Source organism: Mixophyes fleayi, chromosome 6 (genome assembly GCF_038048845.1).
Source record: "Mixophyes fleayi isolate aMixFle1 chromosome 6, aMixFle1.hap1, whole genome shotgun sequence".
NCBI lineage: Eukaryota > Metazoa > Chordata > Amphibia > Anura > Limnodynastidae > Mixophyes > Mixophyes fleayi.
The window spans coordinates 35,985,102-36,006,822 of NC_134407.1; positions in this window are offsets into that span (position 1 = coordinate 35,985,102).

Genomic DNA, 21,721 nt, shown 5'->3' on the forward strand with positions numbered 1-21,721 from the left:
AGGTCAATATGAAACGCTGACACACATGGGGAGGCGATCTATAGCTATTACATTGTAGATGAAGCACTTTAATTTAAGATGAGAATTGCTCAAATCGGAGGAGAAAACTCAACCGTTTCTCCATGGGAAATTATTAATGTAGATCTCCCTATCTGAAATCATTTAACAAGTCCAGGTGTTCATGTTTCCGTGGGATATTTAACTGTTTCTGAATCCTAATGGACACAAATAATATGTAACAACCATTGACATTTTCAGACTGCTATTCACATTCCTCTTACACATTCTGGATTAGTAACTCTGTAACGCTGTCTCCTGTGGCTGCTTCTTTTTCTACAGCTTTATTTAAATGTCTTTGTTTAGAGGTTTTATTCCTGTGATGAAAAGCTTTGTGTGCTAAAATACAATTATTATGTAAGCACAAAATTATACCAAAAAAAATTCACTTGATAAAAAAGGTGATTTTTTTTTTTAATCATCAAGGGCCTGATTCATTAAGGATCTTAATTTGAGAAACTTCTTATTTCAGTCTCCTGGACAAAACCATGTTACAATGCAAGGGGTGCAAATTAGTATTCTGTTTTGCACATAAGTTAAATACTGACTGTTTTTTCATGTAGCACACAAATACTTGATAGCTTATTTGTACACTGAAATTTAAAGTTGATATTTGTGTACTACATGATAAAACAGTCAGTATTTAACTTATGTGCAAAACAGAATACTAATTTGCACCCCTTGCATTGTAACATGGTTTTGTCCAGGAGACTGAAATAAGAAGTTTCTCAAGTTCAGATCCTTAATGAATCAGGCCCCAAGAGTCTAAAGCTCAGGATTTTGTAGGTGACTGTAGGGTTCTAAGGGGTAGTTTTACCAAACTTTCTTAAAAAGGAAAAGTGGAAGTGTTGCCCATAGCAACCAAGTGAATTGTACCTATCATTTCCTAGAATGTTCTAGATAAATGATAGCTAGAATCTGTCCCTTACTGTTTAGACGGTTTGATAAATCTACCCATAAATGTATTGTAAATTGGGAAATATCACAAGGCAAAACACAGATTTCAGATTACTGCCCTTTCAATGGCAACACACATTTGTTATATATGCCCAGCATACATATAATATATACACAACTATAGTATATTTAATTTCTGCCCTAGCAAGGTATGCAAAGTACATTGCATAAATATATGGTTTCACTAGCAGAGCCCTAACTTCAGGGGCGGGCTGGCAGACCTCAGCCCGGGGGGCAAGCACACAGCACTGGCCCATAAGTAGCGGCCTATCCTTAAAGGGTTGTTTTTGGTATAATATATATTTATCAATATAAAAAAGAGGTTATTTTAGTGTTGCTTAATCCAGCGGAACATTTATTATTATAAATGTAAGTCTTAAAAAATGGAAAAAAAAATAATGCAACAAAAAACAAACCTCCCTTTATATTGCATTTTATTGTATGGGAAGGAGCCCCATAGCACTATCGGAGAAACGCGGCGTAGGCAGCCGAAGCAGTCCATGTATAGGCAGTCATCACATACTACTGGATTCGGCTGTGTCATCCGTTGATAGAATATTGTACTGGAAGCTGTAGTATTAATATTCTATCAATAGATGACACGGCCATATCAAGTAGTATGCGATGCTGCCGACAATGCGCGGACTGCATAGGCTGCCTGCACCACGGTCGCCACTGGACCAATAGGTTACCTCTCCACAGCGTACCTTTGTGGAAGTAGATGCTGCCTCTCAGTGGTTACGCATTGCCGGTGTCTTCTGCCTTATGGTCTTATGCTCCGTTGCTGTTCTGTTTCTGTTTAATAAACAGACCTACTTCAACCCAAACAGGTCCAGAACTTAATTAGTAGCATTTAAGTGTAATGTCTATTTTCTTCCATATACCCCCGACATCAAATTAATAGCACCCATGTTTAATAATAAGGCCTCCTTCCCCTAACCAGTCCGACATTAAATTAAAAGTCTTCTTCTCCCCAACCAATTCCATAAAATAAATTAATAACATTTATAACAGTCCCCTTTAATAAACAAACATACCCCACCCATCAGCCCAAACATTAAATTAATAATCTCCACAATTAACAAATAGACCTATTTCACCCCTCACCAGCCCCGATTAAATTACTGACATTCCCATTAAATACAAATGTCTATTTCCCCACCAGGCCCACACTCAATTTATGGGTTACAACTTTCCTCACATTTAATAGAGATTATTATTGCAAATGAATATTTTACCGATTTATTTTTTATATTATTTATGTTTTTACAGTATGTATCATACTATACTATAAAAATCCCCCCTTCTCTGCACCCTCCTGTCCCTGAAATATTCAGCCCCCCTTCTCACCAGCCTTCTCTTGTCATCAGCCTCCCCTTCTCATCAGCCTTTTCTTGTCATCAGCCCCACCTTCTCACCAGCCTCCTCTTGTCTCCAGCCCCCCCTTCTCCCCAGCCCCCCTTCTCACAAGCCTCCTCTTCTCACTAGCCTCCTCTTGTCTCCAGCCCCCCTTTCTCCCCAGCCCCCTTCTCACCAGCCACCCCTTCTCACTAGCCCCCCCCTTCTCACCAGCCCCCTCTTGTCTCAAGCACCCCCTTCTCCCCAGCCCCCCTTCTCACCAGCCTCCTCTTCTCACTAGCCTCCTCTTGTCTCAAGACCCCTTTTCTCATCAGTCCCCCCTTCTCCTCAGCCACCCTTCTCACCAGCCTCCTCTTTTCTCCAGCCCCCCTTTCTCCCCAGCCTCCCTTCTCACCATCCCCCTCTTGTCTCCAGCCCCCTTTCTCCCCAGCCCCCTTCTCACCAGCCCCCCCATCTCACCTGCCCCCCCTTCTCACCAGCCCCCTCTTGTCTCAAGCCCCCTTTTTTTCATCAATCCCCCCTTCTCATCAGCGTCCCCTCCTCACCAGCCTCCTCTTGTCTCCAGCAACCCCTTTCTCACCAGCCCCCCTTGTCTCCACCCACCCTCCCTGTAATTTAATTACCTGAGCGCTACGGGGCTTCTTTTTTTCTTCTTTCTGTAAGTTCTTCCTGTATCTTCTTACTGCGTCCGTGACAACTCCTCAGGTCTACTCTGTTCTGGCAGCGCCCTGACGTCATTTTTTCATGTCAGGACTCTGTAGTGAGCAGAGAGCCGATACACCGGCTCTCTGTCAATAGGCACTGTAGTAACGGGCGAGCGGGTGTTGCATCACCCCTGCTGATGAGGCAGCCCAAAATGTAATGTGGACGAGCGGCCCGGGGGGGGGGGCAAATGCCCTCCTGCCCCCCGGCCCATCCCGCCCCGCCTAACTTACATGGTGGTGATAAAAGAAGCTGCAATTACTATTACAAATAATACTAGTTTACAGCATAAAAAAACCTTGTACCTTGCCCTAACTGGTAGTCATTGTCCCACAGTTCACCTAGCGCCATATATATTTCACAGCTGTCCAATCACTTTGTTTCCTGCTTCACTCAATATAATACTTGGCTTTTCTTTATCATAATATAGTCACAGTGCTTCTCCAAAAATATTATAAAATGTCATCCATTATATAAAAGGATACAAGACAAAAATAAAGTAAAATGTAAATAAAGCAGAAAAATACCAGGAGACATACCAATAGGCCTGGAAGATTGGGATATTAGAATTTGGTGTCACATATAGTTCTACAATTAAATACACTTTTTAGAATATCTTTGTCCAGTCAATAACCTCATGTTCTTGTAGGACAAAGGGAGGGGCCGTAGCCCAGCCAGGAAGTGCGGTATGGGTTCAGATTGTGGTTATGCCTGTGTCTCAAAGTGGCCTGGCTTTTACAATGACTTTTGTATCACACTGTCTCTTGGGAAGGATGCTCTGGGTACATAGCTTATTTGGGCCATAGACCTGATCAGGAAAAATTGTCTTAAACGTGGCCAAAATAAAATCTACACAGATTCTGTCTCTAGTCAATGTTGTATGTGCAAGTCATGCCCTTTATACAAGCTGCCATAGAAAGCCACACATCTTTCACATAGTTTTGTGACAGTTTTTTGCATTCTCTACTTTGAGAAAAATAAAAGTATATGTTAATATCCTCTTCCTCTCTCTATTGGGATCCCTCAAGGCTCTGTTCTCGGTCCTATGCTTTTCTCTCTCTCATCTCCTCTCTTGGCCAACTCATGCCCTCCTTCGGCCTTCACCACCACCCAAATCTATCTTTCTTCGTTTAACTTCTATCCTTCTTTCTTATCCCACAAGTCCATCCAACCGCCTCTCTGCCATCTCCACCTGGATGTCCTAACACTACCCCAAACTTAATATTTCCAAATCTAAGCTCATTATCTTTCACAATACTAATTTCACAACCCCCCCCACATCTCCCTCATGGTTGGCAACTTCACTCTCTCCTCTGGTGCCCACGCCACACATAGCATGAGATTTTGCAAATGTAATAAATCTCCTCCTATGTTTCCTTTAATTCCCAAAAAGGTAAGAAACAAAAAAAGCAAAAAACAAAAAAACTCAGGATCCCATTTTACCCTGTCCTGTTGTCTTGGGTCAAAAATTGAAATTGCGGAAAATAAGTACTATGAATTTAAGATTTTGGGTGGAACAAAGGGGACTGTCCTGTTGAAACAGGGACTGACAGTCAAGCTGGTTTAAATACCATAAATAAATATAAAATAAAAGCTATATATCATCAACATCATCATCGTCAACACCTATTTATGCAGCGCTAGCAAATTCAGTATATTTCAGCCTACTGCATGTTTAACTTATATTTAAGCCATATCTTATAAATAGACTTCATAAAAAATAAAAGCAAATACTGATGTGCAGCGAGAGCAATCTTCTGCCCCCACACCTGCCAGTTTTAATTACTTAAAGTAAATATGCAAAGAGATGCAAAAAATGGGGCAGAACACTGTAAGCATATGATATGGAGGGGCACAAATGATATCTTGTTTGGGTTTCAGTAACTATGGGAATTAATATTAAACACTGAATTCCTAACATGGAGATCATGCGCCGCAGCTGTGTATTTTGGTCTTCGTCACATCTCTGTTACAGCGCGCTAAGTACTCCTGGTGATTCAATGTAGACTGCAGCAAAAAAAAAAAAAAGACAGTTTAAATTTTCTGCACCTCAGCCCCCTCCTCTATGCCCTTCATCCTCCATATCCAGCCCCTCCACCCACTTCACTTTCACTGTAGCATTATTGACCTGCCATTAGTTATAATGCCTGAGCTGGAGTGCAAGGTCAGAGTCTGTTGGCCTGGCTATAAATCAAGTAATACTGGAGCACAATAGGGAGGGGGGAGATAGCAAAGGTGACAAAGACAAGGCCAAACTAGCATTGTTAAGATGTTAGCTGCTGGTACATTTATATTCTTTTTAAACAAAAGACAAACAGTAAAGCGTTGATAATCCCTTCAAACGATCCGAAATTGAGCTTGACAGATTCTGGCAGGTTATTTCCGGACGTAGAAATTTCCATTTGTACTGATCATAATGTGTTATAGTGCTGCCAGGCTGACATATCTCAAGTGGGTGACAGTGTCTGCAATTTTTTCAAGCCTTTGTTTCAGTAGTCTTAACCGTAGACAGCAAGTAAAGAGTTCACTTGTGCCAGGAGCCGACACAACATTCAAATTAGAAGTAGGATAAACTGAACATTCCGTAAATGATCTACAGCAGGATGGCAGAAAGTCTTCAAGAATTCAGAACCAGTATGTATGAGGCTGCTCTAACCCATTGAGCCCTAGGCCGCACTATTAATAAAACATGGCACGCCCAAGACAGTGGATGTTATTTATCAATTTCTTTAGGTTAGAATATCTGGCTGCTAATCAAAATAGAAGATATGAAAGTAGACTATGTACACACTGGTGTTTCCAATGTGTTTTTTTAAGCAAGTAAAAATGTATAAAATCACATTGGGCCTGATTCATTAAGGAAAGTTAGGCAAAAAAGGAGTAAGTTTTTTCCTGGACTAAACCATGCTGCAATGCAAGGGGTGCATATTACTTTATTATTTTTCACATAAGTTAAATACTGGCTGTTTTTTTTTATCTACTACACAAAGACTTGATAGCTTTATTTTTACACTGAAATTTAAAGTTGATCTAGTTGATGCCCTACAACAACTATAAATATGTCTCCACATATTAAATTTACCTCCCCCTTCAATGCAACATGGTTTTGCCAAGGTGCAAATTTACTAATTGCTTTGCTTTCCCTTCCTTAATGAATCAGGCCCATTGTGACTGTGTATGCATTTGAAATGAATTTACAAGTACCATTAATCTGGATTTTATTTAAACATGTACCTGTGACAAAGCGGGAAGTTGTTATCTTGCCGCAGTGAAATGGAACATAAGGGTGAAATATCGCACAGCAGTGCAACACAAGTAATACGTACGTAAAAATGCAAAGATTTGCTGTCTTATTACTTAACATGAATTTAATCCTCACAGCCATACTTGCTCTTAACCTACATTGCAAATGCATACCTACAATTAAATACAGATTTTTTTAAAACCATTGTGCACATAGCCTCACTGTGGCAAGCTGTCAGGAGAATTGACAGTCATTTAATGGTAAAAGTGTTGTTATAACATTAATACAATCAACATGTGAACCGTGGCAGAAAAAATTATCTGAATCATGTATGATTAAGGTGTGTCAATGTTTACATTTATACATCTCATGTATTGTCACCCTTTCACACACATACCCCAAACCCCCACCTGATGGATAATGTGCTGCATTTAAAAAACAAATTGTCAAAAAAAGGTAATTAGGTAACTAGAAAAAATGTAACAAGACATTGAAACATGCACAGCAGCACAAATAATATTCTAATGTAAGCAAAGCTCATGAAAATGGGATACAATCTGGTTTTACTATTAAGAGAACATGGATATAAACCTTTTTTTGTCACAGTCCACTAGTTCATAAGGTGCCAGGGACACAAATCACGAGGAGTATCTGATCGCCACGCTTTTCATGATTGTTAATAAAGGCTCACAGTCGAAGCAGGAAGGGGGTGCATATTTTTAGGCATTCATCCAACATCTGCAGGTGAGGAAGAGTCTCCCCTGTTGGATGACTGCATATTGTTAGGCACTACAGAGGCTGACATCTTTGGAGCAACCAAAAGGACTCATGGTGATGCAACCACTCAGGACTATACGACAGCTCTGGTATGTGTGTTTGGCTTGCCACAAGAGGCTGAAGATCGAGTGCTCTGGTTCCATGCTGCTTCCCAGAAGCAGATAGAAAAGTTATGAGAATGTGCTTAACAACTGGAAGAAATGAAAAAATAAATTGTATCATATCATCGCCCAAGGTGGCATGTCACGTACTCAAGTTGACAAGAGTGGATCAAGCAATTTTTCATAGCACCATTGACAACAGCCCATATATAACCTGTTCCATTTATGCAGCTAGTAAAAGAGGTGCAACAAGAAAAGACAATCAAAGTGAGTTATAACTGAAATCCCCAGTGCCAATGTATCAGTTGAGCGTCAAACAATAATCAAACAGCATAGGGAGCAGATTGCAAGACTAGTAGCTGCCCAGTCAAACTGCCAGCTCTTCAGAGTGGACCCCTGGGCAGAAAAGGGAGATTGGGGAAGAGCATTCAACAAAAGGAGATTGATGGTTTGTGTGTGGTCAACTGGGCCATATAGTCCAAAGATGCCCAATAAAGATAGAGGCATTAATGTTCCCTTATGAAGATGAAGATTCTCAAGTGGAACCTCACATCATCGAATGCAGACATCTTGGGGATCTTAGCCTAGTGATGCAGGCAGGGATTGGGTGAGCAAATTAGCCACAGAAATTAAGGATCCACACTATTTGGCTTGCTACCTACTAACAGAAGGAGGAGGAGGCTGTCCAATAGCTACAAGAAAAGTGTTTTGACTTTATATTTATGAGGCACATGTTGGATAATGCACTAGTTTTATTCCTGCATGAGTGGGGTGTGGGGAAGGCCAAAGACAGAGCATTATATCAAAAATAATGATGAGAGAAGTGCCTACCTAGAGACAAGGCCCCTGGTCTGGATGGCTTTATTAATGCTTTTTATAATACATTTAAATCGGAGCTGGCCCCGCTTCTTACCAATCTCTATAATGATGTTTTGACGGGAGGCAGCTTCCCTGCTGAGATGCTGGAAGCACAAATAATAACGATCCCCAAACCTGGTAAGGATCACTCTCACTGCAAGAACTATAGACCTATAGCACTTCTCAATAACGACCTAAAAATTTATGCTAGGTTGATAGCTGATCGTCTAAACCCCCTACTACCGCAGCTTATCCATCCGGATCAGGTGGGCTTCATATTGGGACGCCAGGCGTCAGATAACACACGCCGCATTTTGGATGTGGTAGATCTTCTGGCTGGGACCGGGGAGGAGCTTGTGATGTTATCCCTTGACGCAGAGAAAGCGTTTGATTGGCTACATTGGCTCTACATGAAGGAAGTTCTACTCAAATTTGGCTTTCAGGGTAACATCTTACATTCTATATTATCTTTATATCAGGGACCTTCTGCGAGAGTATTTAGCAATGGTTTCCTATCCTCCTCCTTCTCTATCACTAATGGAACAAGGCAGGGGTGCCCCCTCTCTCCCCTGATGTTCGTCATGCTCGTCACCCTAAGCTCATACAATTAGACAGGCTTCTCATTTCCCAGGCATTACCTTTCACTCCCACACACATAAACTATGTCTGTTTGCAGACGACGTGTTTCTGTTTGTCACCAGCCCGGAGACCTCGTTGTCAGCCTTGAAATGTATTCTGGATGATTACAGTTCAGCCTCATTTTACAAATTGAATATTACTAAATCTGAGGCTCTACCTATTAATATTCCACAATCCTCACTATCGTCCTTGCAAAAGAAATTTCCGTTTGTATGGGTAAAAGACTCTTTGCCATATTTGGGTATACATATCCCCCCTACCTTATCTACAGTATTCGAAATTAACTTCACTCCAACTTTTTCGCATCTCGCCTGTTTAACTAAGAATTGGCTTGACTTCGAGGTCTCCTGGCTGGGTTGTATAGCTGTCTTCAAAATGATGCTTTTACCAAAATTAATGTATATTTTCCGCACTATTCCATATATTGTACCTAAACGAATGATGGCCCACTTCCATACCCTAATGATGTCATATGTGTGGCGCCAGAAACGCCCCTTACTTTCCCATAAACGCATGGCCTTATCTAAACAACGTGCGGGGCTGATGCTTCCTAACCTAACGTATTACCAAGAGGCCTGCATATTGAGTCACCTGGGTGATTGGGCGCTCCCGCATACTTCAAAGCCATGGGTGGATTTGGAAAGATCTCTGTGTCCTAGTTACCCACTGTTAGACCTTCTTTGGACACCAAGGTCCGCTCGCCCATCTGCTGTGGGTAGGTTAAGGTCCATCTCGGATGCCATGCAGGTGTGGGATAGGATCATTGGGCTGCACACTTATTTTACACTCCCATCTCGCAATCTATCTCTCCAGGCATTATGTCAACTCATCCCAGAGTTAAGTCTGGTTGTCTGGAAAGAGAGAGGAATTTCCTCCCTATCGGAATTGTTTGCCCAGGGCCTCTTTCTCTCCTTCTCTCACCTACAAGATTGTTACAGTCTACCACCCTCTGAGACATACAAGTACTTGCAAATTAGACATTGGGTTGGAACGGTCTCTAAGACCCCCCATTCTCTCATGTCGCTCCCATCACCGGCCCTGGGTAGACTGACAAAGAGCGGCAGTAGAGGCGGAATAACATTTTGGTACCACTATATTCACTGCCTGATTCCCACAAACAAAACTCCTGCAAAAATCCAATGGAAACGGATCTGAATCTAACTCTTACCGAACAACAATGGGAAAAAATTTACGTAAACTCCCACCGTATGTCTAAGTGTATTAACCATACAGAGATGCAGGTCAAACTTATTAGCCGACTGTACCTTACTCCAGAGCGGTTGCACAGGTTCTGGCCAGGCCAATCAAAATTTTGCTGGCGCCAATGTGACCAAGTAGCGGACATCTTCCATGTCTTCTGGGCATGTTCGGTGCTTCAGCCGCTGTGGAGTGAAGTATTTGCCTTAATCTCCACTGTTTTAAAGACCCCTGTTGCCCCAGATTTGGCCTTAGCTCTACTCCATGTCTACCCGACATCCATTCAAAAGCATGATCTGTACCTAGTGGGCCATATATTGATAGCTGCTAGAGCAGCAATAGCGCAAAACTGGAAGTCCCACATTCCTCCTACTATTACTCGAATCATCTCTAAGATACAATATAGCTTTGAGATGGAAACAACTGATACGCCCTATGCCTCATCTGCATCAGCCCCTATTATAAAATGGTTCAGATGGCATGAATATATTACTGATGGCCCAGGGGTTCCCCAGGATACCTCTGGTTACCCAACGACTCATTCACCAGCGGCCCTTGTAGAATCCCCCCAGCCCATTGACCAGCTCCTATCCCCAGGTATTCTCCCCCTAGAGGGGCTATCTTCCGACAACCTCAGTGAAAGTTAAAGCGAATATGTCTTACTGTCTCTTATATTTGTGAATACATACTGTTGATACTGTGTGCCTTGGTTTAATTGAGTGATTCCTTTCCCCCTGCGTGGGGAACCCCTATGTGTGTCCCATTGTATGTACTTTCTTCTCCCCCCCCCTTTTTTTTTCTGTACCCCAAATACTTTTGCAAAATCTGAATAAAAATATTGATGCAAAAAAAATAAAATAATATGTTATAATAAAAATGTTAACATAAACTTGTGCCTATCTTCTCCTTTCTTTCAAGTATTATTGATCATGGTAAGATCAAAGAAACATCCTTAAGAAATCACCACATATATGAGGCTGTTTTTACTTTTTTTTTCCAGAAGAGGGGAGGGAGGAGTGTATAAATAAGAAAGGGGGAGGAAAGAACTCACCTACTTTCCCAAGGAGTTAGGCATGTCCTGGATTTGGGGTTACAGTGAACTGAAACCATGGGTTCAGTGTTGAGTGGAATTTAAATATCAAATTATTCTGTATGCTTGTTATGCATTCCATGCACATGCATGCCATAAAGCTTATTCTCTTTATAAGTGCATCTCTGAAGGTTGGTGTCACATTCCAGCACTCACCAACGCCTGCGTGACATGTATGTGATAAAGGGTTAATCAAAAACAACCAACTGGTCTGTTAAAAAATGATTAAAACTCTCTCTGTCTGCTACACACACTAACTTTGCCTTACCAATTATGCAACTACCAATGTTTATTTGTGAACAGCTGACACTCTTACTCAGAAAGCCTTCGGTTCTACCTTTAAGCTAATCTACTACAATTTACTTTCATCAGAGTTATCGTAATCCAAATGATCTCACCTTACCTGGAATTACCATAAACCAAATGATCTCCTCTGTTTCAACTATGTAGCGTTCTACAACCAAGCTAAGTCTGACATGTGAATTCGTAAGATCACAGAGACATGACCTTATTAAGTGTAATTTAATATGGAAAATAAATCCATAATGCTTAAGATGAAAAACAATGAACAAAATGACATACAAAGATATAATATAACAGTTTCTTGTAAAATAAAAGTGCATAAAACAACATAGATGGTGAACTCATAAACCATCTGTTTTCTGTTTGCTGGGACAAGCAAGAATAAAGGGAAACTTGTCAATGTGAAATCGACTTCCATAAGTAAAGAAAACTTAGATTACAGGATATTTTAACATGCTTCAGGTGCCCACAGCTCCCCCTCTGTGTAAATGCAAATTAGTTGTTTATGACCTCTGTTCAAATACCTTTCAAGTCTGGTTTTCTTTACACTGGCCTAACTTCTTACCAGAATGTTCTACAAACATTAATATTACCTCCACACAACTGGTCATAAGATTCCATTCATTTCTAAACCACACATAACTCCTGTAAGTGTGACATTTTAGAAAATATGACATTTTCCTGTGTTCTTATTTCCCTTCATTCACACTTGTTGAGATGCCCTATGTCACAGATCACCAAGAATATGAGGGGTCTGTTTGTTGCATATCACTGCTAATACTGATGTAATCTTAAAGGGAAGTTTCAAAGGCCTTAGCTTTTATGACCTGTGCCATAAATTGGTACTGGGCACTCATCTGTCACCATATGTCTGGAGGTCCCTATCCATAAATACCTCATGGGACAAGTAGAAAAGTTTAGAAACAAAATCAAAGAGAAAGTAATCCAGCCTCCCGCTCAGGTTTAAACCATGGCTGGACACAGAGCTTGTCACGGGCACTAGGAGTCTTGCCCAGGATTTCACCAGATGACTGGGCTTACCAGAGTTGTGAAGTTCACACAACGGTCCTCTGGTAGCGGGGTGACTAGCGGAACAGATATCACAGCAGATGGAGAGAGAATGCCAGTAAATGATAGGAAAGTCAGTGACTTGCAGCAATCTTTGGTCAATGAATCAGCCTCTAGCTGATATAGTGGAAAGGCAGATTTGAACACGGAGATCAGGATGGATGTGAGTAGATGCAGGGAGGTAGCAGGGAAGTCAGTGGTCTGCGTACAGCAAGTTGTACCACTGCTATGGTGAAGAGACTTGTCCAGGTGCAGGTAGGTAGCGGGGAAGTCAGTGGTCTGCGTATAGCAAGTTGTACCACTGCTTATGGTGAGAAGACTTGTCCAGGTAGGTAGCGGGGAAGTCAGTGGTCTGCGTATAGCAAGTTGTACCACTGCTTATGGTGAGAAGACTTGTCCAGGTAGGTAGCGGGGAAGTCAGTGGTCTGCGTATAGCAAGTTGTACCACTGCTTAATAGGTGAGGATGTGTACAAGTGTTGATGTGTGGAAGCATACAAAGATAATAGGATGCAGACACTGAGAGCACAGAGGAACTTGATCCCAATAGGAATGCAGCGTATCCAACAAAGTCTATATAACGGTATGTGTGGCGCTGCTTGGTAGAGACTTGCTCAGCACAGATATGCAGGCCAATAATGGATAGTCAATCACAGTTATGCATATAACGACTGAGTAGTACGGTTAATTCCAAAAAGGTTTGCAGCGTAACAATAACAGTCTATAGCCGGTATGGATACCGCTGCTGAGCGTGGAAACTTGTCCTAGCGGATATGCCGAGTAAACGGAGAAAGTCAATAATAGATAGGCATACCGCTATTCAGTAGAACAGTCTGTCCACAGGGAGATGTAGGAACTGCAGAGACGCTGGACGGCAGAGACAAGTGTAGGAACCACAGGTGAGTAGATCCGGTAATCAGAGTCCAGCTGAGGACACAGGCAGGAAACAGGAGACTGTAGCAGGTATGGAAACCAGCGATGAGTAGCACAGGGAATCCACAGGAACTGAAGACACTAGTAGTACACAGGAGATAGTAGCGGGTATGGAAACCAGCGATGAGTAGATCAGGAATCAGCAGGAAACTGAAGACACTAGTAGAACACAGGGAACACCTTCAGAGACTCACAGGGATTGAGACTCCAAGATCAGGCAATGAGGTAATGCACACAGGTGCCTTAAATAGGGAGTTGCCTGATCAACCAATTTGGATTAAAAGCAACAGTCACAAGAGTTCTTGGGAGCTGCGCATGCGCAGTCCATTAGGATGGCGGACGGCCGCGGTTTAGGACAGGTGCCTGCAGGAAGGCTAGGGAGCCACTCACCAGCGCAGAGGCACTCACGGTCCGGTGAGTGACAGAGCTCACCTATATATATTTTTTCCAATGTTTTGCTATAAGTATTTTAGCTGTGTTACAGATATGCATTACCAGCTTGTCTGATGCTTTGTTCAGGTTATTTTAGGGGGCAGTTTAGTAAGAGGGTCGCCAGGTTGCTTTTGGCTTTCTAGCCACAAACCAGTTTGATTTTTATTTATGACTGTATGCTAGAATTGCTGTTTTACTGAACATGTCCACAACATGTGGAGGAATGTGCACCTATTTCTCTACATTGTCCCCAGCTCATACTGGTGGACTGGGGATTGATGAGGTGTATTTTTGCTGGTACAAGGTACTGCCTTGTATACATTTTATAAGAGGTTTCACAAATGGATACACGAATAGACACCATGGTCGTACACCTTCGGATGACAGCCCATCCCTCGTTTTCCAAGGAAGCTTCCATGCCTTTCTCCCAATCAGTCTCTCTGGGATCAGTCAAGTTGGGGTTGGGAGCTAATAATGAGTGATATATTACCGATATATTGCTTTTGCGCCCAACCAAATAGATACACTATTTTTCAAACTGGGTGGGTTTGCATAGTAATTTTGATCTCTTTTGCTACTGTATAAAGTTTCTGATCTGCAAATATTGGTATTTGTAAATGGGGGTGAAATTAGCTCTATCCTGTATTTCTTGAAATTATCTAGGTGCAAATTTTCCCATGATGTGGATAAAGTGGTTGTTTTTGCTTTTCCAAGGGGTGGACATGTTATGGTCAAATTCCATTGGGAAAAGTGGGTGTCTCCAGATTGGTGTTAAAGATGAAAGATATATTGCCAATTTATGTTTGCTATTGATCTTAAGCCAGAGGATGAGTGTGTGGTAGACACCAAGAATGCTAATGCTGGTCTGTTGATCCATGGTAACCATGGAAGTGTGCTGATATCATCTTCCTGAAGAAAGGTGTTCTCAATATCGACCTACTTCTTATAGCTTGTTGTGCCAAGAGATTATTTGGTTAATTTGTGTAGAATAATTATAATTTTGTATAATCGGAAGACCGTGTCCTCCCTCAAGTATGGGTTTAGCTAATATGGATTTAAGTAATCTAAGTTTTTTCCCACCCCATACAAAGACACTACATTGTTTTTGTGGTAAGGCTAGAACATGCATTGGGACTGAAACTAGAAGGATTTGCAACAAATATAAAAAACTGAGCAAAACATTCATTTTGATCGTATTGATTCTGCTAAACCAAGAAAAAAATAAAGGTTTACATTTTACTAAATCTTGTGTAATTGCTCTCAATAGGGGTCCATAATTGGCTTCATAATGGTGGGAATAGTTTTTAGTTATTGATAGTCCTAGATATTTAATCACCATTGGGCGAAATTAAAATTTAAAATTTGATTCCAAATAGGAGAGAGTGTTTTGAGGTACATGGAGAGCCTGATTTGATGCCATAATGATTGAGTTCTACTTGTAAATCTGGAAGTGAGATTAGGGGGTTTAACAGCATGTGGAGTATGTCATCCGCAAATAAGGATTTTTATATTGCCGGTTTCCTATTTGTATTCCTCTGATACAAATTGTGATATCACAATTTTATCTAACCCTAGCTGTTAGGGGTTCAATACATAGGGGAAAGATAAATGGCAAAAGTGGACACCCCTGTCTTGTCCTATTCCATAGTCTAAATGACCTTAGTTGTAAGAGATAAAGGGCATGCAAAATTAAGGTATTGTGTATTTTTTTAAAGAAAGCACATAAATCGGGCATACACACGTCTGTATTCAACAAGGAGCGGATGTAAAGATATGTCTATTGATGAATATGGGTCAAGTTTTTCTCTGCTCTAACAGAGAATATACTACAGGATACATCCAATACATATGTGGAATATAAAGTAATTTGAATTAATGTTACCTGTCAATAATATAGTTATTAATAACAAAACATTAAAAAATGTAAAAAGTAGTTTTTTTTCCTTTTTTCCCACATAAAATACATTTATTAGAATGTTATGAATGTCGACTGTACATAAAATGCATTTTTACAGTTGCTCCTGACTACAAACACAAGTTCCAGCTACATATCATGTATGACATGTATCATGTATAATGATGGTCATGCCATCATTATTAGTAATCGGCACTTACACCAGACCTGTAGATAACATGTGATGTAGACCACAGAAACATCTGTCCAAATGAAGCAGAGCTATTTTACTCACAATACAGCACGTAATGCCATTTATGTGCCTTAATGAATAAGGCCCAAAGTGTTTTTAACTATTGTTCCTGAACATCTTTAGCAAAGAAGATTAATTAGTCCCAAAGACATCTTGGCACAGTGCCATCTCCTTGTTGGATTTCAGGGGCTTAGCTTCCAGCTAACCGGTGTTTCTGATAATGCCTAACTGGCCATCTCAGCTTACAGTCCCCGATACTTGCGTCCAATTATAATAGTGTGTGCTCTGGACAGTTTGCGCCTTAACAACCTATACCAGGGATGGAAAACTCTTTTAATTATAAAGTGTATAGTTTTAACATTCTAACATTTACAATTTGCAATTTATAATACCTAAGCCACATGGCACAATTTAAGAAGCATAGGGAAGAACCACCGGTATGCCAGTTGAAAGAGGCTACCAGGCTGGAATTGACCAGTACCATACTCTTGTTACATGTTTTTTTGCCTCAATGACTCATTGTGTTTGGGAACACCCTTGAGAGCCACAACTTCTGGATTCAATAATGAAACGTTCACTGGACAAGTGCCAAATCTACAGAAATTATTGTGAGGTAACTTGCCATGGTAGACGTCATGAAGAGGCCATGAAGAATTAGATGAGCTAAGATCATTCTTGGCGATTTCAGATAAGTATGCCCTATTATTTTATTATTTCGCCCTCAAGAACCTGACCCAAAGATATTCTCCAACTCGCAGTGCACCTCCCAAGTAAAAAAAATAAGGGACAGTTTAGTATCGTAAAGTGAGAGATCCTTGTGGTGACAGATGGCTACTCTATATACCAATTTGCCATCTTGTGCTGAAATTCTAGTTGTGAAACATTCTCCTCTCCAATTTTTCCTTATGTATGCCCTGTATACCAAAAAAAGATTAAAAATGGGGGATCTGTGTTATTCACCAATCTCATCTTTATCCATTATAAATATTCAGCACATAAGAAAGAATCTGAGAGGAGACAAGACCATTTCACTACCCTGGGAAGATTTTTCCACAGTGGGAAACATGGCAATTCAACCTGACCATTTCACTCAGGAAATGTGAGTACTTATGTGGTATGAACCCAGTTTATAAATCCCATAGGGGATGCTTGTATCATGTTGAATAATTGATGTGCTTAGAAGGCAATTTTAACTACTATTTTTCTAATTGTTTTACATTACTACTAATAAAACATATACTAATACTTAAGAACCTATTTGACTAGCATGTATTATTGGATTATACCATGGTCTTTAGGACATTTTAATTTAAAACAATTCCATTATAGTTTATCTTAACATCTTATATATAAACCACTTATTATATGGTGCTAATTTAAGGATAATGTATCTGCTGGTGAACATTTCATATATTTCTTTATATATTATATTTAAAAATAAATATATATTTATTGTCATACCTAAATTTTACTTCTTTTTGCTGCATTCTCCCCCCATTTCCAAGATACACTGATATCATCTATATAACTGTATGAGTTCAGCGTGAAGTACAAGCCAGAGAAAACAACACTAATGTCAATGCCCTGACACAGACAGTGGCTTGAGAGAAGATGAATGGATGGAAGTCCTAGCTCCAGAAGTGAAAGGCGTGTGCCTTTCAGAGGAGGACCTGAACTTGTCCACAACAGATGGGACAGATGCCTTAGGTGCTACCCTTGATGCACTCCCAAGTTTGTATTGCCAACTCATTCATATGGAAATGGAGAGCCTGCCCCAATTGAGGCAAAGACTTACAGCAGGCTATAGATGTGAGATGTCCCCTGGAGTCCATGAAGAGGGCAAAGAAAAGAAGACATAAAAGAAGAAGAAAGAAAAACCCACCTGTTCCGGGATCCAGCGTCGGTAAGGCCATTTTTCTTTTTCCCACAGGATGGTCGCTGGCAACAGCTGTCAGCTTAGCCTGTGGGCAATTATAATTCAGGCTTTAGGCCTGCAGAGGCAAGTAATTCAGGCTCTAGGCCTGTGGGGCAGTGTAAGTCAGGTTTTAGGACTAAGGCATCAATTTAATTCAGGCATTAGGCCTGAGGCACCAGTGTAATTCAGGCTTAGCTTGTGAGACATTTGAGTCAGGCATTTGGCCTGTAGAGTAGCTCCGGGCTTCAGGCCTGTGGCCCAAACTGTTCCTGCAGGAGGGCTAGGTATTCATTCTATTATGTAGGCCATTTTGGAGTAGTTCCTGTGTAGCCATCTTATTGGGCTTAAGAGAAATCAGTAGTTTGATATTTAGTTATATCCCTGTTACAAGCAGAGCCGGATTTAGACCACATGGGGCCCTAGGCAAGATACTGGTTTGGGGCCCCCTCCCTGAAAAAATCCATAGCACTATAGTTTTTTAGCATAACATATACCCCTTTTCAGGGGCTGGCTGGAAGACTTTAGCCCGGGGGTGCAAGCACATAGCACTGGCCCATAAGTAGTGGCCCATTTTTAAAAGTTGGTCTCACTGCTAGCCCTGGGAGGGCCCTCTGGGGACCGCTGGGCCCTAGGCAATTGCCTAGGTTGACTAATGGTAAATCCGGCCCTGGTTACAAGTACTGAATAGGTAGTAGTAAATTCCTACCCGGATATCCAATCAGGCCAGTGTTAAACCCCTGAGGCCCGTTAGTCCCCTGAGTTGTTCACATTATCTGAGGAGCCGGTGTGCTGACCTTGTGTTCCAGCAGTGGCTACTGGTGGTTCCAATTGGGGTGCCTAATTTTGAGTTTTGAGTTCCGGCGGAGCTTCCAGCGGTTCTAATTTGGGCAGTGTTTTTCGTGAGGTGTTGGTGGGGTTCATTTAAGTTCCGGCATCGGGCGCTGATGGTTCCACATTCTACGTGGTGGTGTTCTGGCTGGCCCTCATTTGACTGGGGTGTCAATTGGACATTGGAGAGGGTGAGCATCTCATAGTGAGTGGATGATTAGATTCCACAGTAAGCCCCTAGGACTAGGACACAGTCTCACCTGGGTATAGGTGTTTAGTACCTGGTTAAGTCATTTTCCCCTTCAGGATCCAGGAGTCAGGCCACCATTAAGATAGGCTTTTCATATCCATTATTCCATCCGCATATTGTGATTTATATCTTTGAATTGTGGGGTGTGAGCTAGGGTAGTGCCCTACACCTAGTGGTAGTAGCATTACAGTTGCTCAGCATCTGGTCACATAGTTTGTTGTTTTTATTGTAGATAATGCTAGTATGGGAGACACATTTGAGAGGGTAGATAGCTCTGTGGGGTGGTTGTGTGTTGTGTCGCCCCTGTTCCTAGGTGTCCAATTTGCAGAGTTGCAGATGGCTATCAAGAGGAGGAGACGATTTTCCGGTGAGCATTGACTTTTGGTTTCGTCTCTTTTGGTAGGTGCCCTCACCTGTACAATGGTGAGTAGAATATTTGGGCGGGATTGCTCCCTGTCCCGAATGTCCGTAGTCCCACTCTCAGGCCCAGAACAAAACAAAGTGTTGGTAATCTGTGTAGAGTTAAGTGTCTCTACTCACTGCTGTCGTCTCAGACACCTTCTCTCCTCCCATCCAGTATTCATCCCTTCAGTAATCTTTCTGGTTTCTTCCCTAGACCGAACTGCTGAATTGTCCATACGGTGAGGTTGGACCACGCAGTTCTAGCGAGGAGTGTATGGTTCCATAATAGTCCCTCAGATTGGGAAAGTACCTGGGGTGCAGGAAGGAGATTTACCAGTTGTGTTGTGGTTCTCCCTACAGCTCCCGTTATATAGACATGACCCAGGTATTGGCCCTATTATCTGGTATGTGGAGAGAACCAACCTAGAAGTGAGAGATGAACAGGCCAGACCATTCACCTGGCAGGAGAATTGGTTGGTACTGATCAGAGATTTCCTGCATAAGTCACCTGGAAAGAAGGGGGTATAAAAAGGCAGTTTGTGTTTACCAAGAACAACTGGAGAACCATTTTGAGAGGCTTACACAATGATCATGACCGCTCAATAAAACCTTGGGCCTGTTCACAGCTCATTTCTACTTGCATGGAAAGTGATGTGGCAGATTACTGCCACAACTGTGACCAGTGTGTATTGAGGAAGACAATGTCAACCAGGTCAGCCCCTATAGTGAACATAGTGAGTAGAGGGCCTATGAAGCACATATGCATCAACTTCCCAGCCATTAAACCCAATGAAGTAAATGTCAGCAATGTCTTAATGGTGACAAATCACTTTACTTGGTAAGCTCAGTCATTCCCCACTTATGACCAAAGAGGAACCACTGTGGTTCAAATGCTATGGGAGAAATTCTTTGTCCACTATCAACTGCCAGCTCAAATCCATTTGGATCAAGGGAAAGACTTTGAAAGCCACCTGATCAGAGAGCTGCTTAATGTGTGTGTGGGTATCGGGTAATCAAGAACCACATCCAACCATCCAAAGGAAGACCCCCAGCCAAAATCAACTGTACTTTGCTAAACATGCTGGGGACTCTCTACCCTGAAGGAAAGGACAATGGAGTTATCCTATAAACCATCTGGTGCACATCTACAGGGTACTCCCCTACCCTCCTCATGTTCGGAGGACATACCCATCGCTTTATTTTTTTTGTTCTTTGGGGGTCACATCTGGGGGGTCTCCAATGAAAATGTACCTGCAGTACTTTCAGAAAATAAGGGACAGCCTGAATGAGAAACAAAACAAAATAGTGTTGGAGGTAACCAAGAAAGCAGGGGAGAGAAATAAGATGAGTTATGCCATTAAAGTGAAAGACAATGAACTGAGCCCAGGAGACAGAATACTGAGTGGTCATGGGGTTCCCCTGTGAACACAAAACTATGGATTGATGGCAAGAACATCTTCATCCTGTGATTATAAATGTGAGTGGATATCCATTCTACTCTGCCCACTGTCAACCCATAGAGAAAAAGTCAGCAACTAGAGCACTTGAGATTCTCCCAAGGTGAAGAGCATTCCTACAATGACGTTATTGATAATGAGAATGACCTGATTGTGGCTTTTAAGTGGTGTCTGGAATTGCCTGAACTAAGAATTCAGTTTACAGTTCAAAGAGAAGAAGTTGTTGAGAGAATCATGGTACCACTTGGGTGATGGAAAGGATGCCTGTTGCAGTTGAGATCCTGAAAAGGGAAACTGTTATGGGAGGACCAGTTGCAGATCACATTCCATAAGATCTAACGATGGATCCTGCATGTGCATGCCCATGGCATGACACTCGTCCACCCATCGCCCTTACATATGACTGGTTTGGGAACATCACTGAACTACCCCGGGATTACCATTTGAGGGGTTAGGACAAATATTATTGCTCTTTTTCACTTTGGAGAAGAGAGTGGGAGTATTTCATATGTCGTGTGTGAGTCTATATGAATTTGTTGAGGAGAGTGTCAAATGTTAGGCTATAGCCATGTTTTTAAACAATTTTTTGGCAGGTGGTGACTCCAATCGGGTATATATTTTCGGATTCTCCAGGGTAAGTGTAACCCAGACTTGCTTTTGAAGAACACAGCACAGCCTGTGTTAGATTATGTGAATAAAGGTATTCCCATCATTCTCTGGGGCTTAGCAATTCATCAGATGAACACATAAAGAGGAGCCTAGATCCCATTTTGCTGTGTTGGAAACCAGTCTGCAATAAAAAGGAGCTGATGGAGGAGCTGCCATCCTGGGTAGGCTGGGTCCCTGCTCACAACAGTGGACAAATAGAGGTTGTGTCTCTTGCTGCAACCAATGCTGCAATAGTCAAGAGAGGGGGAGCAGCCTGAGCTCATCAGACACTGGACCTATCTTCTGTTGTGCTGAGTGGAGATAGACACTTCCTCTCCACTTCAGTAGCCAGATGATGT